Source organism: Ochlerotatus camptorhynchus, unplaced genomic scaffold (genome assembly GCF_037179485.1).
Source record: "Ochlerotatus camptorhynchus isolate MF236.1 unplaced genomic scaffold, CSIRO-AGI_Acam_v1.1 ptg000091l, whole genome shotgun sequence".
NCBI lineage: Eukaryota > Metazoa > Arthropoda > Insecta > Diptera > Culicidae > Ochlerotatus > Ochlerotatus camptorhynchus.
Window position 1 is genome coordinate 948,501 of NW_027040581.1, and position 12,285 is coordinate 960,785.

The window sequence follows — 12,285 nt, forward strand, 5'->3', positions numbered from 1 at the left end:
CAACTATATAGCTACAAGTTCTCAAGTTCTACGAAGTTCCATCAACTTCTTGCAAGTTCTATGATTTTTTTTTTTTTTTTTTTTGGAGGCGAACCAGCCCAAGGCTGAAAGCCTCCTTAATAAAGCTAAATAATAATGATTTTTTTTTTCCAAGTTACCTGATTTTGAACAAGATCTCAGAAAATCCCCAAAGCCAACCATGAGGCTTTTCTACGAATTATCCCAAACATCTAGATGAAACAAAGTTCTTAAAATTCCCAAATCAAAATCTAAAGCTCTGAGAACTATTCTAAAGTTCTAACAAGTATGCTGAAATTCTACAATACTCCATGAGCTTCTACGAACTTCCCTGAAATTCTACAATTTTGGCTTGACTTCTACGAACTACCTTGAACTTTAATTTCTACGATGTCCCCTGAAAATCTACAAAGAAAGTCTAATGAAGTTAAATAAAAATCCCTGAACTGCATTGAAGTTCCCCGAATTTCTACATAACTCGCTAATTTTCTCTAAAGTTTGCTAATTTTCAGCCATGTTCTACAAAGTTCTCCGAACTTCTACAAAGTTTGCTGAGCTTGTAAAAAGTTAGATGAACTTCTAAAAAAATTTGCTACAATTCTAGAAAGTTTCCGGAACTTCTTCGCAGTTCAATTACTGTCTACGAAGTTTTCGATAGTTCTATGATGTCTCTTGAAGATCTAAAAATTTCCTTGAAATTCCACAGCATTCCCTTTTTCGTTTCTTAATTTTTACTTTGACTCCTATGAAGGACCCTGAACTGCTGGAAAGACTCTGTTTTATAAGTCTGAACTATAGAACACCCGTTAGCAAAATCCATGGATTGCCAAAAAATCAAGCTGGGAGAAATTTCTGGATAGCATCAACATGAACCAGACAGCCACAGACCTAAGTGGAAAACGGAAGACTCGTGAGATGGCAATCCGAGCAGGCAATACACTCACACGGGATCCAGACAAAATTGCTCATGCGATGGGGGAATACTTTCCAACCTCTCAGTCCTCGATTTTCGTCGTAAGACAAGCGTGACGGCAAATTCGTTATTTAACGCTCAATTCCCGGAAGACTACCCTCCTGCGGAGATCAACCAACCTTTCTTGCCAAGGGAACTAGACCTAGTTCTATCTCAAGCAAGTGGTAAAACAGCTGGCCCAGATGATGTCGGTTACCCTATGCTGAAGAAACTGTCGAAGGGAAGCAAGACCAAACTTCTCAGCCTTCTCAGCAGGCTGGATAACACCATTCCAGATGATTGGCGACATAGCTTCGCGTCATGATCCCAAAGACTTCCACCCAATTTTCAAGGTGCTGGAAAGGATGGGCAACCGTAGACTGGTGCTCTATTTGGAGAGTAAAGGTCACCTTGATTACCGTTAGCACGCAATCCGCCCCGGACATGAAACTGGTACCTACTTCACCACTCTGAACCAGGTTCTACGAGACGCTAGAGACGCTAACTATCATGTTGAGTTAGCCTCTTTTCATAGACATTGCAATGGCGTTCAATCAGGCTTGGACGCCTGGCATCTTGGCGCAACTCACGGACTGGGGTCAGATACATCCTCCACTTTCTGAAGAACTTCCTTCGGCATCGCATAAAGAAACTGGCGTCCCGCAAGGATCAGTGATAGCAGGAAACTGAAGGCAGCCATAAAGGCAGTTTGGACCGGTTGGATTCCACTTGTCAGTGGAAAAGTGCTCATACATCCATATACATACATTTATTTGTACAACATCACATTTAAGATAAGACATAATCTACAATAGTACGCCACAATACTCGGTTTGCGGCTGCCGCTCTCCATCCTCGGTCATGCCCAATGCTCGCTAGATCACGCTCTACCTGGTCCGCTCAGCGTGCTCTCTGCACTCCACGCCTTCTTGTACCACTCGGATCAGTAGCGAGCACCAACTTTGCAGGGTTGTTGTCCGGCATTCTTGCAACATGCCCTGACCACCGCATTCTTCCGGTTTTGGCCACCTTCTGGATGCTGGGTTCGCCGTAGAGTGCAGCGAGCTCGTGGTTCATTCTTCGCCGCCACTCACCGTTCTCCTGCACACCGCCGAAGATCGTCCTTAGCACACGTCGCTCGAAAACTCCGAGTGCTTGCAGGTCCTCCTCGAGCATAGTCCATGTCTCGTGTCCATAGAGGATCACCGGTCTTATTAGCGTTCTGTACATGGTACAGTTGGTGCGAGGTGAATCTTTTTTGAGCGTAGTTTCTTGTGGAGCCCGTAGTAGGCACGACTTCCACTGATGATGCGCCTTCGTATTTCACGACTCACATTGTTGTCAGCCGTCAGTAGGGATCCAAGGTAAACGAATTCCTCCACTACCTTGAAAGTATCCCCGTCTATCGTGACATTACTTCCTAGACGAAAAAGTTGCCGTTGGTCTTGGTTCGTATTCCTCTGTTGCTGATTTTCCGTTGCAATGCTGTTTTTACGGCTGGCTCGCAGGGCCTGACACCAACCCCCTAACTTTCCGGAGGACCAGGGTGCACAGTTGTGCTTAGAGTCCTTCACTGGCACTCGGACGTAGATCAGCCGTCCCTTACATGGGAAACAGACGCTGTTGTGAGCCGCTCCTCCTGGAGAACAGACGATGTCGATGCCGAAACAACCCCCCCCCCCCTTCCCTGTCAGCCTATGAACAAAGTTCCCACCAGGGTTGGTTACCCGATCTTCCCTAAGGTTGCTCCCTGTTCCCGGCCGGTACCACGGGGAGGTAGGGACAGGAGTTGCTGGGAAGAGGCTAGTGATCTCAATGGGATCTGTATTGCGCATTACCCAGCATTTACCGACATCTGCTCGATGAATCCGTTCTCCAATCTTGACGTCTTGATCGTCAACTTTCCTTCGATGACCATTTCAACGAGGTGAAGAAGAACTGCCAAACGAGAATCGAATTACTACGAACCCTGGCCAGGAGACACCTAGCAAGTAATCGCTCTATCCAGATGCGTGTGGCCAAAGCAGTGGTCGATTCAAGGTTAACATACGGTATCGAACTAATTTGCCTGGCAGCTGATCGGATGATTTCCAAACTGGCGTCAGTGTACCATCAGGCCATAAGGACCATGTCGTGACTAGACCAAGGTTTCCAGTCTCGGTCACGGTTCCACGAATCTGCCGCTCAGCTGGTGGTCCGATATAGTAACCGGACCGAGGTTTCCAGCCTCAATCCCGATTCCACGAATATGCAGCTCCTTCTGTTGGTCCGCTAGTGCCGGACCTTTGACCTATCACGCTTCACGCTAACTCAATTCTACTCATTTCTATTCCACACTAACTCTATCTACTACATTCTTCCCCTTTCCTACTCTCCTTAATTGAGGAACGGAGGCAATTTATCAACACTCTCGGGAAATTTTATCAACCCTCTCGAGGGAATTTCTTCTACCTTCTCGAGGGAATTTCTTCTACCTTCTCGGATGAATTTCTTCTACCTTTTCTAAGGAATGTCTACTACCCTCACGAAGGAATTTTCTTTTTTATTATAGTCACTTCTTGGGTCATTCGTTACTTGTCCGGGGTGAGATTTGAACTCGTGACTTTGGCGTGAGAGGTATGGATGTTAACCACTGCGCCGAGGTCCCCCCACAGAGAAATTTCTTCTACCTTCTCGGAGGAATTTCTTCTTCCTTCTAGGAGGAATTTCTACTACCCTCTCTGAGGAATTTCTTCTACACTCCCGGGGAAATTTCATCTACCCTTTCAGTGGAATTTCAACTGCCCTCTCAGGGAGCGTCAGTAGCATCATCACAAGAAAGAGGATGGTTCTCACTTACCGAGTTGCGCCATTGTCGTGACTAGACCGAGGTTTGCAGCCTCAGTCCCGGTTCCACGAATCTGCTGCTCTCTCTGTTGGTCCGCTAGTGTCGCTATCCCTTCTGCTGGTGGTCCTTTGCTGGTCGTCCGCTCTCTCCACAGTCTGTCATAAGAATGCCTTCAATGAGCTTAGCTGTATCAAAATTTCAGAATCAATCAGATTCCGTTTACATACGGTCTATCACGCTTCACGCTAACTCAATTCTACTCATTTCTATTCCACACTAACTCTATCTACTACACACCACATCAGGCCTTTTCCCGTCGTGCCGTGGACTGGTACCGACCAGAAGCTCCCCCGGTAGCCAGTATTCATTGGTGTGAAACCTAGGTTGGAATCTGCATGGGATATCTACTGGATTATCGGTCAAGAACAAGTTCCGCGCGTGACAAACTTCCCAGCACTTGTGAGCAGAGTTGCGACCTATCACAATCACCATCATCAAACAGCTGATGGTAGTAACGCTTTGTACATTCGTATCAATGTGCTCGTCGAAGCTCTTTCCATGACCATCCATCAAGTTGACGAAAGAAGTAAAAAGCAACTGGTGAATCTCGTCTTCTTTTGTGATCCATCACCGATCTGGTCATTCCTGACAATCACGACACTCATCTGTGCTCGTTTTGAAGCAGTTGCTGCTTATGTGAGTGTGTTGGTGAGTGAGCCCAGCAGCTTCCGTTTAATGTTGCCTTCTTTGTTTGTAACTCACACACTCGCACCTGCCGAGACGAACTTGGAATGCGAAGGCATTGTTTTCATTTTCTTCTGCCGTTTCGCTTTTTCTCGTGATCGTACTGCAGAAGTCTTTCACTGTTTTCGTTGTGCTTTTCATTATCAGCAGCGAGTGTAACGATTTGCTTGTGAGCAGCGACCATTAAGCTGGGTTTAGATAGGGCAAGTCAATTGATCAAGTCAGTTGAATTCAACTGACTTGAACGCGAATTGAACGTGTAAACCATGCCATTCAACTGACTTGATCAACTCACTTGAATTGAAAAAAGTTGAACCAGGCTCAACTTTTCAAGCCAATTGAATTCAACTGAGTTGATCATTTGACTTGCCTAATCTAAACCCAGCTTTACTGGTGATTGTTGTTTGCCGTGGCTCTAACTCTCACTGCGTGACAAAAAGATCTGTAAGCGATAGTCGGTTGATGCGAAGACGAGTGTCACGTGAGTGTCATGATATTTTGCATCACTGCTTGTGAGATCCGTCATCAAACTACAGCAAACCAAATACAGGAATCACCAGAAAAAAATACACGGGTGGTTCACGAGCTCACTAGCGGAAGAGTCGGTTTTGGATTCTCCGATACAGAACTCAGCACATTCCACCGACTCCCGGATCCCTGCAGCATATTCTCTGCATAAGCAGCCACTATCCTCGCATCTGCCACGGCTCTCGCCAACAAACCTATTGCCACCTTCTCCGATTCCGCCAGCATACTAACCGCACTCCGTTCCGACATGGCCAAACACCCATGGATCCAGGGAATCCGGAAATTTGCTCCCAAGGGAACAACCTTTACTTGGATCTCTGGGCACTGGGGAGTGAGTGGAAATGAGGAGACTGACCACTCTGATGTCAACATCAAAGCAGCCGGACATTCTTGACGGGGATTTAATCTGATGGTAAAAGTTCTTTCTAAAACTCCCTTTAGATTTCTATGAAATGCATTGGTGTTATCCCTGTCACTCATTCTAAAATGAAAATCTTCTCGAAATACCTTCGTTAAAAAAAATCTTATCTGGTTCAAGAATCTAAAAAAAATTCAAAGGCCCAAAATCTTATGTTTTTTTCTGAACAATAGATTTAGTGAAAAAAATTACAATTGGTCATCGAAATTCACAGATTTTTCCCGGTCACTCTGGCCATTAGACTGATGCAAAATTTGAAATTTTCGCTACACAGTTCTCAAACGGCTCCAAATTGGGCCCCCTCCCAAAACTTGAACTCATTTAGTGAGAAACTGACTTGGCACAATACCGCTTTGGGGTTCATTTTTGGTTGAATTGAAATTCAATTAACCACTTCATTCGAGCAGTTAAAATTAAGTTTACTACCACTCGAACTTTGAAACAAAACATAATTTTGAGATTTTTTCTTCTAGAACCACGAGAAAAGTAGCCAACATTTGTGCACTTCATTAAAAAATAGAAATTAGTTGGTCCAGTTTAGAGAAATCGCTAAAACTGCTTGACAAAGTGGTCAATTTGATCTCAGACAGGCGTCTCGGAACCTTTCTAGGCTGAGCGTACTCCGCCCCTCCAGTGTCTGAACACCAGCCAGGCGGTGGCTCTCAGAATTTCGAGTCCGCGGGGACTCTTGAGAATCATCCTAAGGATCTTGTTCTGGATCCTTTGGAGTTGGAGGTGATGGCACTTAGCACAGGTCTCCCATATTGGCGTTCCGTACTCAATGGCGGGGTGGATGATTTGCTTGTGGACGGCAAGCTTGTTTTTAATGGAAAGGGTGGACTTTCTGTCGATAAGTGGATAGAGCGACCTAAACAAGATGATGCACTTGGTGGATGATTTTTCCACATGGGAACAGAACATCAACATGGTGGATTTGTTACGCTATTCTGCTTACGGCTGGTCCAGCTTATTGTGGCTCCTCCTAGGCGAAACAAGTAAGCGCTGCACGACTTGCGATCGCTCGCATCACCCGCCCAATCAGCTCCAGTTTTTCTACCAAGCTTCAAACCGTAGTCCATTGTTCATCAGCTTCCATCGCCACCAAGCCCATACCACAGACAAACAGACGTAACTCTTCATTGTGTATCTTCGTTCACGCATTTAACGGTTGATTTGAATATTATCAGTTCCGCGAACTACTCGCCGCAGCGCTGGCATCGGATCACTTTGACGTTTCTATACATTCTATAGAACTTTTATGCAATATTGTTTGCGAGTTAGCGAGCAAGCTTGTTTTCCGCGAGAAGCCTGAAAGATGTCGCTACTGAGGTCCTATGTTTTGAGATACTATGTTTTCAAGAAAAACTTTTTCAAAGAGTTACGTCTGTTTGTCTGTGCCCATACCGTTCTATTCTGCTCCAATTATCCACACTTCAAATTAGTTCTCGCTTCAATTCACTTAAGGATTTAATTTAATTTTCCAAATTACACTCTTCTAAACTGACCCTACTGGGTCTTTTATCCAATTGCTCTTATAGATTCTTTGTTTTCCTCTTCAGCTCCATTTCATCATTGTCCTTTTTCTTCCGTCCACATTTTGACTTTTTATACTTTTCTGTCGTATCTGTCATGCTGCTTACCGAGTCACGCAAAGGGCGGAACCGGTACTCACTTGACAACCCGTGACGACTGCCCAGTGGGTTCGCCAACACTCGGGCTTGCCCGATGCCTGCTTGGCACCAAAATTTAGATCTTCCAAGAAACGAACGTCCCGGCTTATTGTAATCCATCCGCTGTTTTTATCAAGAAAGTAGTGTTGATTGAAGTACCCGACGAAAACCATCTTGCGGGCTTTCACCTCCATCTTCTTCCGCTTTTCTGCTGGAATCTGTACCCAGGCTTCACTTCCAAAGATTCGCTGGTGTTCGAACGTTCATAGGGACTCATACCAATCGATCGTAATGGCAATCAATTTTGAATATACGTGGCAGTCAACACTGCCTCGCCCCAGTATCTCGTCTCCAACCCGGCTTCGAACAGCATGCACATTGTCATTTCCTTCAGATAGCGGTTTCGTCTCTCTGCCACCCCATTCTGCTGCGGGGAGTACGAAGCAGTCAACTGGCTGACTATCCCTTCGCTTCTCAGAAATCCCTGCAGTTCCTTCGCGACATATTCTCCACCACCGTTTGACTGCAGCACACGAGGAGTTTTCCCGACTTGAGTTTTGCAGAAACCAAAGGAAATCCTTCACCTTCGCAGCGACCTCTGATTTTCTCCGCAACAGATACACCACAGACAAACAGACATAACTCTTAGAAGAAAATTCTTCAAAAAATATCGTCAAGCGTATTTTGCATGCGCACTAGCACAATCTATCATGCACATTCCCAAGCATTGATGTGCAACTAGAGCATCCCTCGTTCATGCCATTTTTTCACCAGTTGCTTTTCCCTTGTTCTGTCAACGCGTCAGCTGTGTTGAATAAAAACAAAACAGATGGAAGTCAGTGATGTCGGTTCTACTAAATTTTCCGTAGATCTATAGAATTGATTGAATTCTGCAGAAATAAGGATCCGTAGGAAAAATTCATAGAAGCTAAGACTTTTTTTTCTAGGGATTTGTTTTGTTTGTTTAGTGTGCTTATTCTTTTGGTGGAAACAAGTTTTAAAACAAGGTAATGCATCACTGATTAGTGCCCTTTCTACCACTGCTCATCACTTTAAAGTGTGTACAGCAAAATAAATATAATATGTATCAATCAATAAAATTCATGGTGAAGTATTGAACATCAATAACTGGTAAAAAGTGTAAAAGTTGAAAGAATATTACAGTCATCAACATGATTTGTTCTCGAATTCTGAGTTAATCGTACAGCGTAATATAAGGAACGGAATGACTAATGTGCAGTACTTTTGATGTAATATTCAACAACGTATTCGTCAGATGTGGTATGTGTCTCCAGTGGGATGCCTTGACCACTGATCATTTTCAAGAGCTGACATCTACTAATTAGACGTGAAAAAGAACTGGCATCACTGATAAGTTCGAAATTTGGTGGCTTGCTCAATGCTTCAGTGGCGCCACCATGACAAATGCAAGCACATTCCCAACTATAACATTATTTGCGATGAATGTGATTGTGAGTGTTATGTCTGTTTGTCTGTGGATACACCATGCGAGAATAATCGTCCATGAAAGTCAGGAAATATTGATTGCCGCTGGGAGTAGCAGCCAACGGACCACTTACGTCACTATGGACGACATCCAAAATCTCCTTCGAACCTCGGTTGGTAGCCTTTGGAAACGGGGTCCGGGGTCCCTTCCAACCAGCACTGACACACCGTACGCACACCACAATCGACCAACTTCATACCTTCAACTGTGACGTTCCTGTGAATGGGCTTAATCACTTCCGGGTCACGATGGCCGAGCCATCGGTGCCACGTATACTGGAAGTTGAGCGTATGGGACAGCTGGACGCTCACCATCGTTTGGTGAGGAACGCGTAACTTGTAGAGACTACCGCATTTTCTCCACCGATTTTCCGGATTTCACAGCCATTTTCACCAAATAACACACAGAAGAAGTTTTTTGCAAGGGTACTCACCGAAATCAAGCCGCTTGCCAATTTCGGAACATACAGCACAATAATCACCGGACATCCATCTACCTTGACTCCGGTTATCTTTCCGCTGCCTACACCTTCGACGACTGCCTTTCCACCGTTCGCCAGCATCATGCTCATCCCCTTCCGTCATATGGTTCGAGGCTCCGCTGTCCACAAACCAACTCCCATGTTCTACATTCCCAGCAATCCAAGCAAGCGGTTCGTCGAAAACATTTTGCACCTGCTTTGCCTTTGCTGCGTCTTCCTTTTTCGGCTGGCTCGCTGTGATTTCGTCCTGCTTCTTCCCGGATGCTTTCTTCAGACTCCGACAGTTACGCTTCTTACAATGGAAGCAAACCCGTGTCTCTTGACTTCCACTAGCACTACTATCAACCGGTGGAAACCAACGATTTTAAATTGGCTCACTACTTGACTAGCCTATTGGTCCCAAAAAAATCGATTAACGTACCCCATTTTAGTCGAAATTCTAGTACTACACAATATTTGTTTTGATTCGGTATGAAATTTGACAGATAAAATGAGGGGTTAGTGGATGTTTCGAGGGGTGAATTGATTAGCTTGGGACGGAAGATAGTACCAGAGCTGAGGCAAAAAGTTGAGCACATTTCTTCGGGACCTACTAGTCTTAGAGCTACCTATATGCTACTATCGCTTCGTTGATGACGGCGCTTTTCCTCCTGCAGCAGCAGTTGGTCCGGACCATTCACAGCGTTTTTTGGTTTCGGAAAGTAGCTTGGATTTCACTTATTCCAAAGTAAGCTCTGAACTAGGACGCTGCTCGAGATTCCCCATCGGGATCCGTATTCGGATTCCCCATCGGGATCCGTATTCGGATTCCCCATGAGGATCCGTATTCGGATTCCCCTAAAGGATCCGTATTTGGATTCCCCATCGGGATCCGTGTTCGGATTCCCTATAAGGATCCGTATTCGGATTCCTAATCGGGATCCATATTCAGATTCCCCATCTGGATCCGTATTCGGATTCCCCATCGGCATCCATATTTTGATTCCCCATCGGGATCCGTATTTAGATTCCCCATCTGGATCCGTATTCGTATTCCCCAATGGGATCCGTATTTGAATTCCCGATGAGGATCCGTATTCCCCATCAGGATCCATTTTCAGAGTCCCCATCGGGATCCGTATTCGGATTCCCCATCGGGACCCGTATTCGGTTTCCTCATCGGGATCCGTATTAGTATTCCTCATCGGGATCCGTGTTCAGATTCTTGATCGGGATCCGTATTAGTATTCCTCATCGGGATCCGTGTTCAGATTCTTGATCGGGATTCTTATTCGGATTCCCCATCGGGATCTGTATTCGGTTTCCTCATCGGGATCCATATTCAGATTCCCCATTGGGATCCGTATTCGGATTCCCCATCGAGATCCGTATTCGGTTTCCTCATCAGGATGCGTATTCGTATTCCCCAATGGGATCCGTATTCGGATTTCCCATGAGGATCCGTATTCGGATTCCCCAAAGGGATCTGTATTCGGCTTCCCCATCGGGATCTGTATTCGTATTTCCCATTTGGATCCGTATTTGGATTCCCCATCGGGATCCATATTTTTATTCCCCATCGGGTTCCGTATTTGGATTCCCCATCTGGATCCGTATTCGTATTCTCCAATGGGATCCGTATTCTGATTCCCCATCGGGATCCATATTCAGATTCCCCATCGGGATCCGTATTCGGATTCCTCATCGGGATCCGTATTCGGTTTCCTCATCGGGATCCGTATTCGTGTTGCTCAATGGGATCCGTATTCGGATTTCCCATGAGGATCCGTATTCGGATTCCCCAAAAGGATCCGTATTCGGCTTCCCCATCGGGATCCGTATTCGTATTTCCCATTTGGATCCGTATTCGGATTCCCCAAAGGGATCCATATTTTGATTCCCCATCGGGATCCGTATTAGGTTTCCTCATCGAGATCCGTATTCGTATTTCCCATCGGGATCCGTGTTCAGATTCCTGATCGGGATCCATATTCGGATTCCCTATCGGGATCCGTATTCGGTTTCCTCATCGGGATCCGTATTCGTATTCCCCAATGGGATCTGTATTCGGATTTCCCATGAGGATCCGTATTCGGATTCCTCAAAGGGATCCGTATTCGGTTTCCCCATCGGGATTCGTATTCGTATTTCCCATTTGGATCCGTATTTGGATTCCCCATCGGGATCCGTATTCGTATTCCCCAATGGGATCCGTATTTGAATTCCCCATGAGGATCCGTATTCCCCATCGGGATCCGTATTCGGATTCCCCATCGGGATCCGTATTCGGTTTCCTCATCGGGATCCGTATTCGTATTCCCCATCGGGATCCGTGTTCAGATTCCTGATCGGGATCCATATTCGGATTCCCCATCGGGATCCGTATTCGGTTTCCTCATCGGGATCCGTATTCGTATTCCCCAATGGGATCTGTATTCGGATTTCCCATGAGGATCCGTATTCGGATTCCCCATCGGGATCCATATTTTGATTCCCCATCGGGATCCGTATTTGGATTGCCAATGGGGATCCATATTTGGAGTCCCCCCGATCCGTATTCGAATTCCAAATCGGAATCCGTTTTGGGATTATAAATCGGGATTCGTAGTCGGATTTTCCCATCGGGTTTTTTTCTTTTTCGTTTCCCCATTAATATTCGTCGGGATCTGACGTCGGAGTTCTGATTCCTCATCTGTACCCTTAAACTAGAAAAATAAGTATAATATTGTTGATGCTTCTCACCCACGGGAAAGGTATATGTACATACTTGGTGATTTTCTTCGAGAGGCTCGACGTCATCAACTTTTGTCTGCTAGGCACACAGCTACACCGGCATCGGAACATCCGTTGCAGGAAGTAAGAATCTCTTGAAACTTTCTGTCCTGGTTACTTTCCTGGAAATGTGCTGACCGCCGAAGAACAGCAACAACAAAAACTCCAACACCAAATCCGAGACCAAAACAAACCCATGATGGGTATAACATGGTGATACAGCTTTATCCTCGGCTTTATCACTATATGGGCGAGGAAAGTGCGTTTTTAGAGCAAATTGCAACAAACTCGGTCGCTCCTCCATACAACAATCCAACATGTCTGAATGAACAATTTGTGAATTTAACACATCAGAACACTTATATGTACTCACCTTGAACAAAATCGAG

The 12,285-nt window shown here is 45.4% G+C and overlaps 1 protein-coding gene across 2 annotated transcripts in view; it reads left to right on the forward strand.

Moving 5' to 3' along the window:
- LOC135698614 (5-hydroxytryptamine receptor 1-like) overlaps positions 1-12,285 on the forward strand; it is a 272,267-nt gene that overhangs the window by 67,115 nt on the left and 192,867 nt on the right. The gene's annotated exons all lie outside the window — the stretch shown is intronic.